Source organism: Chelonia mydas, chromosome 1 (genome assembly GCF_015237465.2).
Source record: "Chelonia mydas isolate rCheMyd1 chromosome 1, rCheMyd1.pri.v2, whole genome shotgun sequence".
NCBI classification, from domain to species: Eukaryota; Metazoa; Chordata; order Testudines; family Cheloniidae; genus Chelonia; species Chelonia mydas.
The window spans coordinates 138,443,610-138,461,613 of record NC_057849.1 but is presented as its reverse complement, the minus strand read 5'-3'; the positions used below and the strand labels follow the sequence as shown (position 1 = coordinate 138,461,613).

Below are 18,004 nucleotides of genomic sequence, written 5' to 3'. Positions count from 1 at the left end.
TGAGCTGTGACAGGGAAACAAGCTGACACAGATAGAGTGTCTGCAGAAGACTCTATACGGACTTACAATGGGATCCACCAGGTGCTTAAACCCCCAGACTTAAGTGTCTAGGTCCCAGTTTTGGCTCAACCAAACTCCTGCCAAACCCTGTAGATGCCTAAACTTCCTCAGCACCTAGGTTTTCAGGGTAAAAATTTCCTAGTCTCTGACCTCTGTGCACATGCACGGTGGCCTCACTCTAGCTGTCTGAACACCTCTCTCCCATCTAAGCTGCAAAGTGATTCACAAACTCAGAGCATAGGTGTTCAGTCAACCATGTAGGTTCTGATACAGTAGGCATGTTCAGAGGCTGCACACCAGATCGGGTCCCGCTCAAAATCCAGCTGGAAGAGGTGGTGTTGGTGTCCACCTTATAATGTTTAGGGCAGTGGTTAGAGCATGCACCAGGGATGTAGGAGACCCAAGTTCAATTCCCCTCTTCTTCTGAGGGAGAAAGGATGTGAGTGCTCTAACCACTGGGCTATGGGGGTATTCTGAGGTGAGGCTCCCTTACTCTTTCCTGTTGCAGCTATTTCATTGTGGATAAATAATGAAACAGTGATTGGAGCACGGCAACTGGACCAGAGGTCTCCCACCTCCAGGTGAACGCCCTAACCTCTGGACTACAGAGTCATTCCTCTCTTTCTCTGGCCCAATGCCTGGTAATCAGGAATGTGTACAGGTATGTTTATTGTTTGTAAGATAGGCTCTCCCTGTAATGCTTTTTGTCCTAAATAAATTATACTTTACTTTATGGAGGCTGTTTGGCCACTGCTTACCATGGTCATTGCCCTAGAGGGAAGAGAACTGCAGGGTCTGAGCCTAAGTCAGATCTGCTGAGGTAAATCACTATTAGTACAAGGAGACTGTCACCCAGGATCCTATATGATTCCATCTGGAGCCAGCTGATGACTGGAGGCCTGAAACCTGGGAGAGGGGGCACTCAGGAACACCAGGAGAGGTCAGAGGTACAGTTGGCCCACTAACTGTGGCAGCACCAGTAAAGGAGACAGTTAAAATTGACATTTTTCAAAATTAATAAGAGATTTTAAAAGGATTGGACATTTACATAAATAATGAAAATATCCCAAATTATATTAGTAGGGAGAGAAAAAAGCAAGAGTAGTTCGGCAAGGATAAGTCCTCATGTCCCAGGTCATAAGCCCTATCCGTTAGAGTTTGGCTTAGGAATAAATTACCCTAAGGTTAAATTATTCAATAATTGCCTAATGCTGGGTTTCCTGAACTTGAACTCAGAGCACCTAATGCTGGTCGCTGTCCAGAACAGGATACTGGACCAGGTGGACCTTGGGTCTGATCCACTTTGGCACTTCCTGAGTTCCTAGGAAAGTGTAATTCTCAAGAGGGAATGACAATTTAATATTTTCACTGTGGTTAGCAAATAAAATGGGCAAAGGCCTTGTTTCTGGTTGAATCTTTAACCGACAATCCAGTACATTATCTCATGTATAGGTATAAAAGTGTATCCTGTTCTTCGGCCTCAGGCTATCGCACAATCAAGTTATTGTGTTGTCCAAGAGCTAGTTAAAAAATAAAGAAAGGAATCATGCAGAAAAAAGCTCAGACATCTTATTTTTCAAGCCTTCTGATGACTCATAGTCACACATGTCTGAGTAATCAATTTTCACTAGCACAGTTCCCAAGTTCCCAAGCTGTAACTAAGACAACGCTGTTAGAGACTGAAAAGGATTTTTTTAAAAAAAACAAGTCCTAATTTCCAGGGCTGCCTTTAGAATCAGTTAAATATAAGTAAAGGCCTTTAATGATGCTAGCAAAAGAAGTAAATCTTTGGGCACAACAATAACCTAAGACAGAGCAACTGTGGCCACTGGGGCAAAATATTCATCTTTCCTCCACTCTGAGCCCATAATTAGGGGATCCTTTAAAAACTAATAGTATGTGACTGTGTAATTAAAATCTGTATCCCAGTACATATGCACTGAGGTAGAATTACAGTTGCTCAGGAAACCTTGATTCTGGTGTTTCCTAACCTGTGGGTGCTTTACTTTGCAACCTTAATATTCTTTTAATTAAAAATAAAATATTACGTTCCAGTGGGTCAAAAAAGGGTGCTTTTGTGGTTAAGCCCCGGAATGGGACTCAACTACAATTCATGGCTCTGCCGTAGACTCCTTTTCTAATCTTGGGCAAGTCATTTTACCTGTCTATGCCTCATTTCCCCCCACCCCTTGTAAAATGGAAATAATGCCATCAAACAAGGTTGATTTTCTCCCACCTTTGTCAGTCTTATCTATTTAGATTGTGAGCTTTCTGGGCAAGCCCTGCTTTTTATTGTGTGTATGTGTACAGCATTTACAATGGGGTCCTAATTTCAACTGGAGTCTAAGCACGACTGTAACACCAATAATAAATAATCATGAAAACAGGAGATCGAGGTGGGTATGCACATGGACATACACAATTTTGGATTAGAAGGAGAAAAATCAATTTTGTTTGTTTTCATACATAAATAAGTACTGAAAATATGGGCAAGCTCCATATCTAGATTAGATACCTCATAAATATACTCTGTGCGTATTGGCATCTGCATTTAGTTAGAGGCCATCCATGTCTATGTAATGGTAGATAAGGGTTGTTATTTAACATGCTTTGCTAGAGAATTATTCGTGGGAGCCCATATTTATGTGGGCATTCAAATAAACCCAAATCCTAGAGAATCTTTGTGACCAGCACTAGTACTCTCCAGATTTCATCAACAGTTATTTAACGGTGTCTGAAGTAAAATATTGAAGTTCTACTAAACATGTCAGATAAAACTGATTAAAATGCTTAGCAGTATTGAATTGGTGGGTTGCTATACCAACAAATGATTTCACATCTCATTATGTTTGGTTCAGGAGAAGTTATCAAATTTATGAATTCTTCACTTCCCTGCCCTCTCTCCTGAGAAAATGTACAGTTATGAAAACTAAAAACCACATGACATTTTCCCCTGTATTCTGTAAGGATTTCAGTGCACAGATAAGTTCTCCTTCCAAAAAAGAAATTCCTCCCTCTATTGCTTTCCTCTCTTCCATTCTCTCTAGCGCATGGTGGGTATAGCATGGACATATCCATATTTCCACCCTTTGTCTATTGGTATTCTCAGAGGTCAGATTGACATTCATGTCACAAGTTGAACATTTTTTTCTGCAACTGTAAAGGCTAGCTTTATTTTTTTGTTTGTTTCTAATGGGAGTTTAAATCCTTCAGAGAAATTGGTGGGGGCCACCAAAAAAACCTGTTCGGTCAATCCGCATTGTCTGAGTCTTCAGTTAGGCAGATAGAAACAATGTTACTGAGCTATGAGAGCCACTCTGTCCTAGGTATTAATTCGGACACCTAACACTGATATTTTAAATATCATTAAACTATGACATTGGTGAGACAAGGTGAGTGAGGGACAATATCTTTTATTGGACCAACTTCTGTTGATGAAAGCGACAAGCTTTCGAGCTACTCAGAGCTCTTCTTCAGGTGATCATTTTAGCTGATACATCTAGCTACTCTGGGACTGTAGGTGGAGCTTTGTCTGAATACCACTCTTTTCCCATCTCTACCCCAGTTATAACTGATTGTTTCCTCTGAAATAGCCAGGAAGAAAGATATTGAACTGAGCATGCTTGGTGCAGGAAATCTGCTTTTGTCTGTAACTGCATGTATCAGACACTACTGAGGTGAAGGACACGTGGCAAAAAGGTATGAACTGACCTGAACTGTTTATTCTTCCAATACTCATGACCCTATGTGATAATTTTTCATGACACACACACAGATGGTCGAAAAATTACAATTTTGACAAAAAGGAATATATTTTTGAAAGAAAAACAAACAAACAAACCACCACCCATTTTCCCCATTTTTCAACCCCCTGAAGAGTTGACTGAAAAAATTCAAAATTCCAAATTTGTCAGTGAAAGAAGGGGCACATTCTTCTTTAAAATTTTCACCAACAAATATATCATGTCTTTGAAAAAGCTCTGCACACAATATACCAGATCTAGGGGCTGATCCAAAGTTCATTGAAACAAATGGAAAGATTCCTATTGATTTCAGTAGGCTTTTAATCAGGTTCCTACTATAAAACAGATTTTTATTTTATTCTTTTCCTTTTGTAGGCATATGTATTCTACAACAAATACCTTGAGGGGCTTCATGATCTACCCACCATGTTGATTTAACTGAAGTAGTCAAAGAAAGCTCTGATGTCAAATAGCATCATAGGACTGGAAGAGAACTCAAGAGGTTGTCTAGTCCCTTCCCCTGCGCTGAAGCAGGACCAAGTAAATCTAGACCATCCCTGACAGCTGTTTGCCTAACCTGTTGTTAAAAAACCTGCAATGGTGGGGATTCTACAATTTCCCTTAACCTATTCCAGTGCTTAACTATCCTTATAGTTACAAAAGATTTTCCTAATATCTAACCTAAATCTCCCTTGCTTACATCTTATCTTACTTGCAGTGATCATGGAAAACAATTGATTACAACAACAGTCCTTAACATATTTGAAGACTTATCAGATCCCTCTTCATTTCTCTAGACAAAACTGGGCATGTTTACTTAGGCTTTCCTCATAGGCCAGGTTTTCTAAACCTTTTATCGTTTTTGTAGCTCTCCTTTTGACTCTTTCCAGTTTGTCCACATCTTCTCTAAAATGTGGTGCCCAGAATTGGACACAGTATTCCAGCTGAGGCCTCACCAGTGCCAAACACAGCGAGAAGGATATCTCCCATGTCTTACATACAACTCTCCTGTTAATACATCCCAGAATTATATCGGCCTTTTTGCAACTGCATACACGGTTGTCTCATTCAATTTGTGATCCACCCTAACTCCCAGATTCTTTCAGCAGTGCTACTGCCTAGCCAGTTATTCTCCATGGTGTAGTTGTGCATTTGTTTTTTCCTTCCTAAGTGCAGTACTTTGCACTTGTCTTTATTAATTTCATCTTGTTGATTTCAGACCAATTCTCCTATTTCTCAGGGTCCTTTTCAATTCTAAACCCATCCTCCAAAGTGTTTGCAACCCCTCCCAGTTTGATGTCATCTGCAAACTTTGTAAGCATACTCTCCACTCCAACACTTTCTTTAAAGGTTTGGATAATGAACAATACCAGACCCAGGACATACCCCTGTGAAACCTCACTAGATACATCAGCAAACTATTTATAACTCATCTTTAAATGTTTTTTCAACAAGTTGAGCACCCACCTTACAGTAATTTCATCTAGACCACCTTTACTTAGTTTGCTTATGAGAATGTCCTGTAGGATTGTGTCAAAAGCTTTACTAAAAATCAAGACAATATATATCTAGTACTTTTCCTATTTACTAGGCTGATAACCCAGTCAAAGAAGGAAATTAGATTGATCTGGCATGATTTGTTCTTGACAAATCCATGCAGGCTATTATTTATCACCTTATCCTATGGGCTTATGAATTGATTGTTTAATAATTTGTTCCAATATTTCCAGGACCAAAGTTAGACTGATTGATCTATAATTCCCTAGAACCTTGTTGTTCCGATTCTTAAAGATACATTTGTCCTTCTCCAGTCGTATAGGACCTCACCCATTCGCCATGAGCTCTTGAATAGAATTGCTGATAGTTCCAAAAGTGCTTCTGCTAGGTCCTTAAATACCCTACGGTGAATTTCATCAGGACCTGGTGACTTGACAACTTCTAAGTTATCTAAAGATTCTTTAACCTGATTCTGCTCTACTGCAGCTTGTATTTGCTTCCCCCTTGTTAATATTAATTGTATTAAGCGACTGGTCATAATTAACCTTTTTAGTGAAGACAAAATCAAAATAGACATTAACCCCTTCAACTTTCTAATCTACTTTAAAACTGGAAATATATTAGATACCTAATATGTGGTATTTGTAAGGGTGACTCATGTTGACAACTGATGTGTATTTATTTGTAATACTTTTTTACTGCTTGTTCTTCACTAAATCAATCAGAGGTAATGAGGTGACATTTTGCCTGCCTTCTGTTTGTGACAAAGGAATGGCTGAGTTGTAAGTTTTTTAAGCCCTAAGACAGACATCTATAAATATTTCAGTCAGATATATTAGTTAAAAAGCATGGTGGATAAAGAGAGATTAAATTTTATATATTTATTCATTTAAAAACAGGATTTAAAAGTTTAAACACTGTTTTTAAAAAACCTACTTAATTTCATTTGCAATTACAATATGTTAAGGCCTAAACTTATCATGTATTACAATAATTTAAGTTAAAGAAATATTGAGTACATATTTGCTATTAAAATGTTATAAAAAGTCAAATCACTGAACTGGTGAAGTCACTGTTAAGCACCTGGAAACAATGTTTACTGAAGTACAAACCGAGCTTTTGACAGATTGTTGCACGTACAGAGATAATATTTTCCTCATGTCAGTTTATTCAGTTCAATTATAGTTCATTCCAAATTAAGAAACCAATTCAGAGTTGTAGAAGTAAAAAAGTTTGTTTTCTTCTTCCAATCTATGAATAAAAACTAGGTGTGAGGATGAGATCTACTAGTGCTAAATTGTGAAGGACATGGTGACCAGAAAAAAGTCAGTTCAATCCACTAACTATGGATATTTAATAAAATCAGTTGGTTTTAAATGCAAAACATGTTGATAAATATATGTTTTCTTATACATCCAGCACATTTAAGGTTTTATTTAAGCAATGAACAATTTTAACATACACTCTTAATTGAATCCAATTTCGATCCAAAAACACAAATCATGGAGTAAAAAAAGTAAAGAAATGCATCATTCACCATTTTCCAACAAAAATATGTAAAAATTAAGAATCTGAATAAATGTATGTTCTGCTGTATAATTTTCTGAAATAAGTGTATAGTCAGTCTATCCTCCTGGTTAGCAAAAAAGTATCAAATTTAGTATAGAGGCTATATTTAGTTGCAAATCAACATGTTTTAATGGTTACCAATCAATGAGAATCAGCTGGTCTTTAGGAAAAATAACTGAAAAGATTACTAAAATTGATTTAAATCAAGGTTTTCTGCTTGCTGATTTCAATCAATCCACCCTGCTAAAAAGGAAAAATGAATCCAGCTTACTTCTGTAAATGATTGAACAGAAAATGGTTGTCTGGTTTTCTTATGCAATAAGAAGTTTGGACAAGGTCATGAGCAGCTGTGTTTATTCAACCTACTAGTGAATTTATTCTCTCATTGATGTGTGGTGTGTCAGGCAGAACTCCCACTAACCTCATTGTGAATTGCATGTGTAAATCCTCTATGCATAGAGGACAGAAGAATAGGCCACTAGCATCAATGAGATCCAAACAAAAAATGTGAGCAGAGCACACAAAAGAAGGAACCTTACCTGGCTGAACTTCAACAGGATGTTCAGATAGCTCAGATCACTGATGCCTCATACAATGTGATGTGCTCTTGTAGACACCTAAACTTATCTGAACTCCTTTTCAGAGAGATTGGATACTAAAAGCTTGACCTAGTCAGTTGCATAGGATCAAAAAGGCAGAGTTTCAGTAGGATTTGTTGATCCTTCAGTGTGGTCCAAATTCTCTAACATTAGGCTGTCTCAAACATACACAGCTACTGCATGGCACTGCACCCCACTCCCTGCCATACTAGAAGAAGGTGACCTTCAAGGGGAAATGGTGGGACTGGTGTATGTATGCAGTCTCCCATCTTCTATAGTTCAGGTGGAAGAGGGCTGTTTTTCAGGTGCTGAAAGTTCAATATTCTAGTTCCAGTTTCCTAGGTGCCTCTGCAATTTATCTAGTAATAGAGTCTGTATTATGGAACATATGGATTTGTTACAAAGTGATAGTGTATTAGGTAACAAATAGTCCATCTCATCTCCTTGCTATATGCTCTGACTAAGAAACTGGGACCATATTAAGACCTGTATTTTAATTCTTAAAAAAGAAGTTCACCACCAAGAATAAGGACTAGTCTGCTAATTGACAATATAAATAGGCACTAGAACTCCAGCTCCAGTCTTTACTGCTACATATTGCCCATATTACTTCTACACAGACTGGATTTGATTTAAATCGCTAGTCAGGGAGAATCGCTTTAATCATGGATTTCTACATAAAAGTGCATTCTTGTTGGTTGTTATAACCTTAATACATATTCTTCACAATGCAGAGATAGATGTAGGTTTCATTTTAGAAGGTACACACTATACATTTTTAAGTGATTTATTTTGAAAACTTTTCAGATTAGTTTTACAGCTATATCAGAAAAATGAATGATAGTTCACCTCCCAATGACTTCTTAAATATCTGCTTCAATTATCTTTGGTAAACTAATTGAACAATCTCCCATTCGACAGGTTAATATTTAATTAATATTTGGAGGATTTTCATTAATATTTGGAGGATTTTCTTGACATGCTGTATTAGGAGAACTTCACCAGACAGACATTTAAATTGGCTTAGTTAAATAAAATGTTAAGAATTCTGGATTTTTTTCTTCAACAGCAAACATATTTTAACAAAACAAGCATATGAATTTTTGAATTTAGTTAAACATTCAAGTTTTTTTAAAATCAGGTTTGTTTAAATTGTTTTTAACTAAAATACTTAATGAAATGTTTTTTTAAAAAACCAAAAGTTAAAAATCAACTATGTCAGCCAGGTCAACATGAGAAACTTAAAATATTGGCTTCTGCAGCTAACTCCATCATCTTCACCTTGATTTTCCTGTTTGTTCATAATCTGGAAAAGAAAAACAAGCTTTCCTGCTTTTTCAGGTCCCAAACGATTTCTCAGTTTGGAATGAATTAGTCCAAAGGAAGAAAATATTCTTTCTACACCGGCAGAAGAAGGTACTGCAGTTAAAAGTGAGATTATCACTTCAACAGTCTCTGAATCCAAGTGCTTAAGTGACTTTCACCAGTTCACTGGTGTGACTTTCTTTAAAACATCATAAGAAAAAACACATTTCTTGAATGGTTCACCCTTAGATCTGAAGGTTATTATAGTTGGCATTATGGAGGGATGATTGCTGGATGTCCATGTCATAGCCAACTCCTCTTCTTCAGCAGTTCAGGTTTGACCCTGGTACTGAGTATTGAGAATATTTGCAAGAAAATGAGCTGGAGATAGTGCTTGTCCCATTCCTTTTTTTAATGCTTGTGATTTAATTCTGTCATTGTATATTTCTCTTTTTAAGATCTCACTCAGTTCCTTCCAAATTTCAACAGCGTCAGCAATAAAACAGCTATATCCCTGCATTTTGTTCCAGGCTACAGAAATAGGCTTCAGGGTACTCAGCATTTCTCTCAAGCCCAATGTTGAGAACTTTGGCTGTGACAGTGCCATCTGTTTTTTCACGATTTTGTTCACAAACTGTCATCAGATTAGGCCAGTTCTTGATATAGTGCTTAAAACAGTCCACTACTGAGTTCCATCGCACGTCTTGTGGGAGAGTTATCTTGGTTCCTCCCACTCTTTTCAGAGTAGCTTCTGCAAAGTGGTTTTTATGGGAGTATTTTGCAATTTCAACAACATTAGCCTTTATTTCTGGAACACTGAAGTCTTTGGCTAGAAGGTGCATCAAATGAGCACTGCAACCATATGATATTAGCTTGGGACTCTAAATAATTTCTTCTAATCTTGGATAGATTTGCAGTGTTGTCTGTGACCAAGCTGTGTAGTAGACATTTAAATTCTCCCCCCCCCCCCACCCCCCAATTGTTATAGCTTTCACTGCTACTTCTTGTAAGTATTCTGCTGTGTGTGCATTTCCTGGTGCATCAATTGTTTCTGTAAGGAAGACATTCCCTTCTTCTGTTGTCACACAAGCACATATAACAGGATCATTGTGGACATTGCTCCACCCATCAAGACTCAGATTAACAATTTTACCCTCTAGACCTTTTACACACTGCTCAATTTCTCTTATCCAGCAATTTGCCTAGGACATCTGCTCTGTTGGGTGGACTGTATCCTGATCTTAATGACTGAACCATGTTAATGACATGTGGGTTCTCAATCACATAGAAAGGGGAGTTTGTTGCATAAGCCAAACTGGGCAATTTTTTCATCAATTACCTCTTTTTGTAATCTGCTGGTTCTTATCACAAACTTATCTATGGTTGTTTCTGGATGATGGAGATTCTTTTTTGCTACAGGTGATAATACTGTGGCTACATGACATACATGATGTGACTGAAACACTCATTGGCAGATAACTCAAACTATAGAAAATGATGGTGATCTTGAAGGTGGAGAGTCTTCAGAATGCTGTATGTTGAGGATGGATTCTCCTAAACAAAATAAGTCAATGCATTTATGTAATTATGATTACCATACTGCTCATTTAGTATTACCCATTGCATTCACTGACATTCAGTACTACTTTAAAGGTGAAATTGTAAAAGGAAGATCTGCCTATTTCAGCTACTTTTTATCACATCTGCAGCTAAAATGATAGTACCATAGAGTAACAACTATATTTTTTGCTCAAACATGAAAATTCAAGAATAGTCCAGAAGAAAGACAGGCAGTCCTTAAGAAAGAGGTATGAAATAAAAAAGTTTACCAACCTGAAGGTCCTGCATATTCAGACATGTTCCTTTCATCATCTTCAACACAGCTTCTTCCTGAGAAGGAACACTTCTCATGATGTTGTTTCATTTGGGCAACCAGTCCTTGCATTTCTTTGTTACATTGTGTGCATTTTGCATGCGTGCCTGTCTTACCCACAGGTAGAGGAACTTCATTAAAATATTCCCAAACTGGGTCTCTTATGTCCTGGTGCCATTATAGGTTTTCCCTTCTAGTGAGAGAATGGTATGGTAGATCTCAAATCAATGAAGGCTACACTCAGCAAGACCTCAAGATTTCTGGAATATGTTGCTCGAACATTTCACTTTTGTTTCTACTGCCTGTCCCTCCCTTCTCAGATTTATCTCCAGACTTCTACTTGTCCAGATCTATTACACCCCCAACAATCTTCTATTCATTGAACTTTTGGAAACTTTGCACTTTTAGAGAGGTAAGGGATTGACTGTGTACACAAATTTGCAGAAGGACAATAGGGTTGAGATCTGTTATTTCACCTCTAGATTTAAAAACAAATTTTTGCTGTTAACAAGCATGTTATCTCTGGAGACACAAATCCACAGTTTGAGAACTGCAAAACTAAGCATCTCTGATGGTATCTTCCAGACTGAGCACTGAATCCCATTGGGTAGATAGAAAGATTAACCTAAATAATCTATACAGAAGCCCTTGGAACCCCATAAGATTGTGTCCCTAATCCATGAACTATTGGAACTCATTTACAAAACTTCTTAAACATTACATTAATATATTGTCTCATACTATAGAATTAATAATCCCTATTCCATGATGAGATCTTAATTAAAACTATCTTGAGATCAGATTTTTTGGATAAAATCCTTTGAGGAAAAAAAAAATCTAATAAAACAAATTTAAAAAATTCACTGATTTTTATCCACCCTGCTTCTACAAGTGCATAACCTCTACTATGAGAAATCAAGGTGACCAACAGTTCTCTTTGTGGATTAAAATTACCCATAATCTTCTACCTACAAGCATTAATATTTTTCCCATTCAAATAAAAAATTCATCTCACTTCAGTGTTCTACAACCACACAGACCATGTAACTAATCTGACCTTTAATACAAAAATCCCTTCAGTGAAACCAAATCACATTAGTAATTAGTTTAACCAATCACAACAACCACCAACCATGCCTACAACAAAATGTTCACCCAGTTACTGAACTACATTTTCCAAAATGCCAAATGCTGAATATTGTTCATACTGTCTTTCCAGATATCGAAAATATCTTCTGGCTGTATTGTAGGGAGCTCCAAACTAAGGGGCTGGGAGGGAAGAACTGTGGTATATTGCATCTTCCCATCCAACTGGCCACAGAGTTGCATCAGCAAACCAACATTTTACAAACACTATAAGGTATTATTAAAAATATGAAGCTCTTCCATTATATAATAAGCCTTCCCTTGATTGCTTAATAGAACATTACATTTCATCTCTTATCTACTCTAATCCCAGAAAAAAACGACTAATTTCTTTTAAGGTGAAAAGTTGTAAATCAACACTTTGTCACAGGGAGCAAGTTAGAGTCTTACATAGATCAGATCTCAGATTCTCAGTGGTTCTGGTCTATATTACATATTGAAAGAAATAACTCAAAATCCTGTTTATACATTTTAGTAAAGTTAAACAAAAATAAAAATCAAGAAAACATACCACTAAGGCTAAACTACTATAACCACTAACAAACTGACTAAGGATTAAGCAATAAAATCAAACTAAGGTGAAATCAGTAAATCAATGAACTAACAATTATATTGAATTTGAATCAAGTAATCAAATCAGATTAGTACAGTAAACACCTATAAATCCTAAAACAAAACTCTAGGTAGGTGACTGTCCACTTAGTTATAAACCCCAATTAGAAAACTCATGGCAGAGTAGCAATTTAGTTAGTTGAATATTTTAATATTGAAACTAAATTGTTTACATTGAAGCCATAACCTCAAAGCCAATTGAAACATCTTCCTTTAATTTCACTGAAGTAAGGTAGCTAATGTTCTCCCACACGCCAAGAAAAATACAGATCTTAAACATTCCGGTAAGTGGAATTTTAACAGCTCTCACTTAACAGTCTATGGCCATACAAACTCAGCTGTAGTCAATGAACAAGGAATACACATTCAATGATTTTACAAGGCAGAGATTTAGATGCTGTGGGGTCTCTGCTGGTCCTCACACATGCATCCATGCAGCCACACTTTCATACCCTAAAATAATAAAAGGCTGTGATGGAACTTCCCCCTCCCCCGCCATTTTTCTAGCATGCCTTTTCAGTAGATGGATCAGTCCAAGATAAAAATAGAAAAAAAATTAATACACATAAGATAACAGGGGTCAAACTCTTCAGCTCTTGGAGTCTTCAGACTCACAAGAAGCAGGAGCTACAGCTGCAGCTGAGGAATTAGATGACAAATCATGACTGGCCTACAGAAAGTGTTATTTACTCCTTCTCATAACACAAGAACTAGGGGTCACCAAGTTAAATTAATCGGCAGCGGGTTTAAAACAAACAAAAGGAAGTATTTCTTCACACAGCGCACAGTCAACCTGTGGAACTTTGTCAGAGGATGTTGTGAAGGCCAAAACTATAACAGGGTTCAAAAAAAACGAACTAGATAAATTCATGGAGGATAGGTCCGTCAGTGGCTATTACCCAGGGATTCAAACACCATGCTCTGAAGTGTCCCTAGCCTCTGTTTGCCAGAAGCTGGGAATGGGCGACCAGGGTTGGATCATTTGATGATTACCTGGTTCTGTTCATTTCCTCTGAAACACCTGCCATTGGCCACTGTTGGAAGGCAGGATACTTGGCTAGATGGACCACTGGTTTGACCCAGCATGGCCATTCTTATGATAATGTTGCTGGTAAAACACTTCACACTAGCAGGATCCTTTGGATAAGGCAGATTGGTTAAAACTGTCTTCCTTTGAGGTCTCTGAGCAGATCAGGTGTGAAGTACACTTTGGATATAGACAACACAGTCCAATCACACTGGAGGTGAGATGACCTTCAAGCTATCACTAGTTTGTAAAAAAATCCTGCTTAAACAGCAGCTTTCCTAAAATAGCTGTTCTTGTGTACCACATAATTTGGGAATCCATAACACCCTCCAAAAATCAAAAATAAAATAGGCACAAGACTACATTTCAGAAAGTTGACAGGACCTCATCCAGATAACAACGGTCATGCTCAGACATCTGACAGCAAAGTCTGGAAGAGGGCCTCAAAGTCCATTCATGTAACTGATTGCAAAAGTTCCTCATAAAGAAACCAAGCTCTCAATCACATATTCATCAGCATTCTTAAAAATATCATCATCATGGGATGGAAAAATGTACGTCACATCTTTCCTTTGCAAAGAAGGCAGCAAAAGTGTGTGATAGCTGGTAAACAAGATATTTGTTATCAGTAGAGTTTGCTTTTAGACAGTTGAGGAATCTCACCTGTTTCCTGAGATAAGATGCAGAGCTATGATTACAGTCTTCTTGTTTCTATCTCCTCCACTTCCTTCTCCTTTTATTGGTGACTAGCAGGCAGGACACGACTTGTGTCTATTGTGTAGGCTAGACACAATTTCTTAAATTGAACTTTATTCCCAGTTATTCTGGCATGCCTTTTAACTAGACCGATTAGATGGGCATGCAGATACAAAAGCAAATATTCAATTTCACGATAGACTTCATAAAATGAATTTTTGTTTAGCTATTATTGACTGCTTCCAGCATTGATGTATATGATTATTCTTGACAACTTGAAGCTACATTTTTCATGCCACACCTTTCTCACTCAGCTATTCATGCATAGATTCATTTCAAGGCCAAAACAGTCCATTGTGATCTAGTCGATCTCCTGTGTAACACAGGCCATAGAACTTCCCCAAAATATCTGTCAGAAAAATGTTTGTTAAAGATGTACACTTCATTTCCAGTCTAAATTTGTCTAGCTTCAATTTCCCGCCATTGGCTCACATTTCTCTGCTAGACTGAAGAGACCATTATTAAATATTTGTTCCTTATGTAGGTATTTATGGACTAATCAAGTTACTCCTTAACCTTCTCTATGTTGAGATAAATAGATTGAGCACCTTGAGCCTATCACCATAAGGCAGGTTTTCTAATCCTTTAATCATTCTCATCATTCTTCTCTAAACCCTCTCCAATTTGTCAACATCCTTCTTGAATTGTTGCCACCAGAACTGGACACAGTATTCCAGCAGCAATCAGTGCCAAAAACAGAGGTAAAATAAACCAGAATCTCATGTAGGAGTAGAGAGGTTATATATCCAAGGACTGCATTAGTCCTTTTGGCCACAGCATTAACCTGGGAACTCCTAATCAGCTGATTATCCACCATGACCTCAAAATCTTTTTCAGAATCACTGCTTCCAGTAAGTATGGTCTATATTCTTTGTCCTTAGACGTATACATTTACATTTAGCATTATTAATAGTGCTTAGGATTTATACCCAGCTCCACTCATGATTTTATTGACCTCTATCATCCCCCCCAACCCTTAGTCATCTTTTTCTTTATGCATATGCCACAGCCTTTATTAAAATTAAATGTTGCATTCTACAAGTTAAATGGACAGATAGGAATTAATTTTGTCGTCAACTCCCCCGCCACACCCTCCCCCCAAGGAAATACTTTCATCCCTTCCCTTCTTCAAAGACAAGCCTGCTTTTTATATTGTGTTGGGGTGAAGGATTTTGATGAAATGGAGGAATCACCTTTAGGTTGAAAAGAGCAAGTGGTCAATGGATTGACTTATGTGCTGCCATGACACTGAGGATCAAGTTACACCCATATGATATTATGCTGTGATCAAATTCAGACCCCAGCATTAACGAGTACAATGCATTTTGGAGTCAATGGAATCTTTACCACACACCAAATTGAGCACCAGAAGGGTGCTCAAGCAAGGTTATTTTTAATTGTACTCCCTCCTATTAGTTGTTTTTCCCTACTGCACATCCTCTTTTGTACGTAGCCCCCTCAGATTGCAATTACACACTGTCGCAGACTGCCTGATTGGTCCAAATTATACTGAGCAAGTTTCACTTATTTCACCACCGGCTTACATTGGATACGCAACTTGCACTATCTGGCCCAGTGATTTCCCTACAAGTTGCACCCAATTTGCTGTCGGTAGCACCCGACTGAGTTCGGCCCTCCAGCATTGATGCTGCTCTCCTGAGCAGCACCTTTGCATTTTTTCACAACTGTATTTAGCATGGGGCAGTGTAACCTCTGTTGCCTCACAATCTCTGTGGGTGAAATCTGCCTGCCATTACTACAGTGGCTGTACAGCTGTAAGTGTAAAACTCTCTGCACCGCCACCACCACGCTTAGAGCTTGACAACTGCACTCTTAGCAAGAGGCTGACATCACTGAAAAATGGTTGTGACAGCCAGCAGGGCTGCAGAATGACAATACCCAGTACTACATGTAACTTTAGAGCCCTTGTGGCCAAGAGGGAGTTTGCTTTGCAGGCAGCTTTGCCAAGAGATGGCGCACACAGGAACACTTTTTTACCCCATCTGTTTTAAACCTTCCAGAGTGAACACACACCCCCACAGGAAAAGTACAATGGATATAACAAAGGGAGATATTTATTTATCTAGAGGGATGAGAGGAGGAAAAAAACAACAAGGGGAAATGTAGGGGGAGCAGTAGAACAGGGTTGCATTTAAACTAAGGCCCTACAGGCCCAGTGGTAGCACAGTCTGAAAGGGCAGACACTGAGCAATGTGTTTGCACACAGAGTTCAGGAGTCCTGAGCAAAGGTTTAGATTAGTGCTGAGTTTTGGGTGCTTCTGGTTGTTCTTGGCACCAGTAAATTTTGTTTAAACAAACCCTTTGGTGCCCTTTTTTGCTGCTCTCTGCAAAGCCACAACCTTCCCACTTAACTAGCAGCCTGTCTCCTTATTTCCAATGCAAGTTACAAGCCCCAGTACTCACAGCCCCATGCAGCTTTGGGCAGCAGTGATGCTGGGTTTAGTTTTGGTCTGTCCTTCTCAGGCAATTTCTTCCTGGCACAGTGCTTTTTTTGGCTTTTGTTTTGGGATGTTTTTGATTGGCCACCCTGCCCTTCCCAGGCTTCAGGCAGGTTTTTTTGTTTTAAACTTTGTTTAGGGCCTCCCTGCTGCAGCCCTTCTTTTTTGGGGCTTTAGAGCCACACCCCCAAGGTCAGTTTTGTTTTTTTACTGCTTCCCCTCCCCAATAGGAAAAAGATTTAAAGGGGCCATGTTTTTTAAACCTCAAAGGGTTACAGAATGTACAATAATGAAGGAAGCTGTGCTTCTGGGGTCAGGGGGGACTAATAGCCAGGAGATATGTGCTTTTTCTGTTTCTCTGGTGTAAAGTATGTATGTGGTTGTTTACCAAATTTTTCTAACAAAACAGTCTAATGGTTTCCCTTAATTACAAAAATGCTTTATAGTAATTATTATTTGCAGTCTCTCTTCCATAAATTTTATGTTCTATAGTACATAATCCCCCTTTTGTTTGCTGAAATACAAATTCAAGTAGTAATACTAAACCAAGAGCTGTTTGTAAATTATCTAATTTAACTGTTAGTACTTCAATTATAAATCCAGAAACCTCAGATTCTCAACAATTCTTCTGTGACACAAATAGCCTAAAATTGATCTGTGGCAGGGTCTGTACTACTCACCAATTAGCAGTACCTCCTTAGGGCTCATCTGGGGAACTGGCTCTGCAACCCCCTGGTCTGATTCCCTCTCCTGCAGTTACTCAGGCCATCATTCCCCTCATTTACTCTGGGGCTTCTCCTATGCTGAGAGCTGCAGCACTTTCCTCTTCATAGCCTAGTCCTTCGGCCAAGTCCCATTAACGTTCTCCCCACTTCCAGGGGATCCTCAAAGTCTCTACGCCAGGTTCCAGTCCATGAAGCCTGATCTTAGCAGCTCTGGGCTTTTATTCTTCCAGCCCTTACCACTTCCTCTTCTGTCCTTACAGCTGCCCACTGTCACCCCTTGTATCAGGAAGTATATCTGCAGGTTTCCCCCTTACAGCCTACCACTCTTTATAGCTCCCGCCCAGCTACTCTCCTAGGTGGACTTCATCAGCAATTAGGCCCTAGCATGCTCTGGGTTTCATCCAGGTGCAGCCTAAATTTAATTGGCCTAATTTACGCCTTCAGGACTTGGGGGGTGGGGGAGGTGCGGGACTCGCCGTCACATGATCCTTTTCCCATTTTGGATTCTGTATTAAAACAGGCAAAATACTGCAGCCATCTTTTAATGCTTTTTAACATATTGTGTTTTCTCCCACTGACGTCAATGGGAATAGAATTGGGCCATGCAGCAGCAGATATATATTATATTGTGTG

General features: G+C 38.5%; 1 long non-coding RNA gene across 1 annotated transcript in view; it reads right to left on the bottom strand.

The window, feature by feature from the left end:
• The window catches only part of LOC122462129, a 28,985-nt gene extending 11,343 nt beyond the window's left edge, over positions 1–17,642 (bottom strand). Inside the window, exon 1 of the long non-coding RNA XR_006284502.1 lies at positions 17,327–17,642. This is a non-coding gene — a long non-coding RNA (uncharacterized LOC122462129). The remainder of the gene's footprint in view (positions 1–17,326) is intronic.
• Between the last annotated feature and the right edge of the window lie 362 nt (positions 17,643–18,004).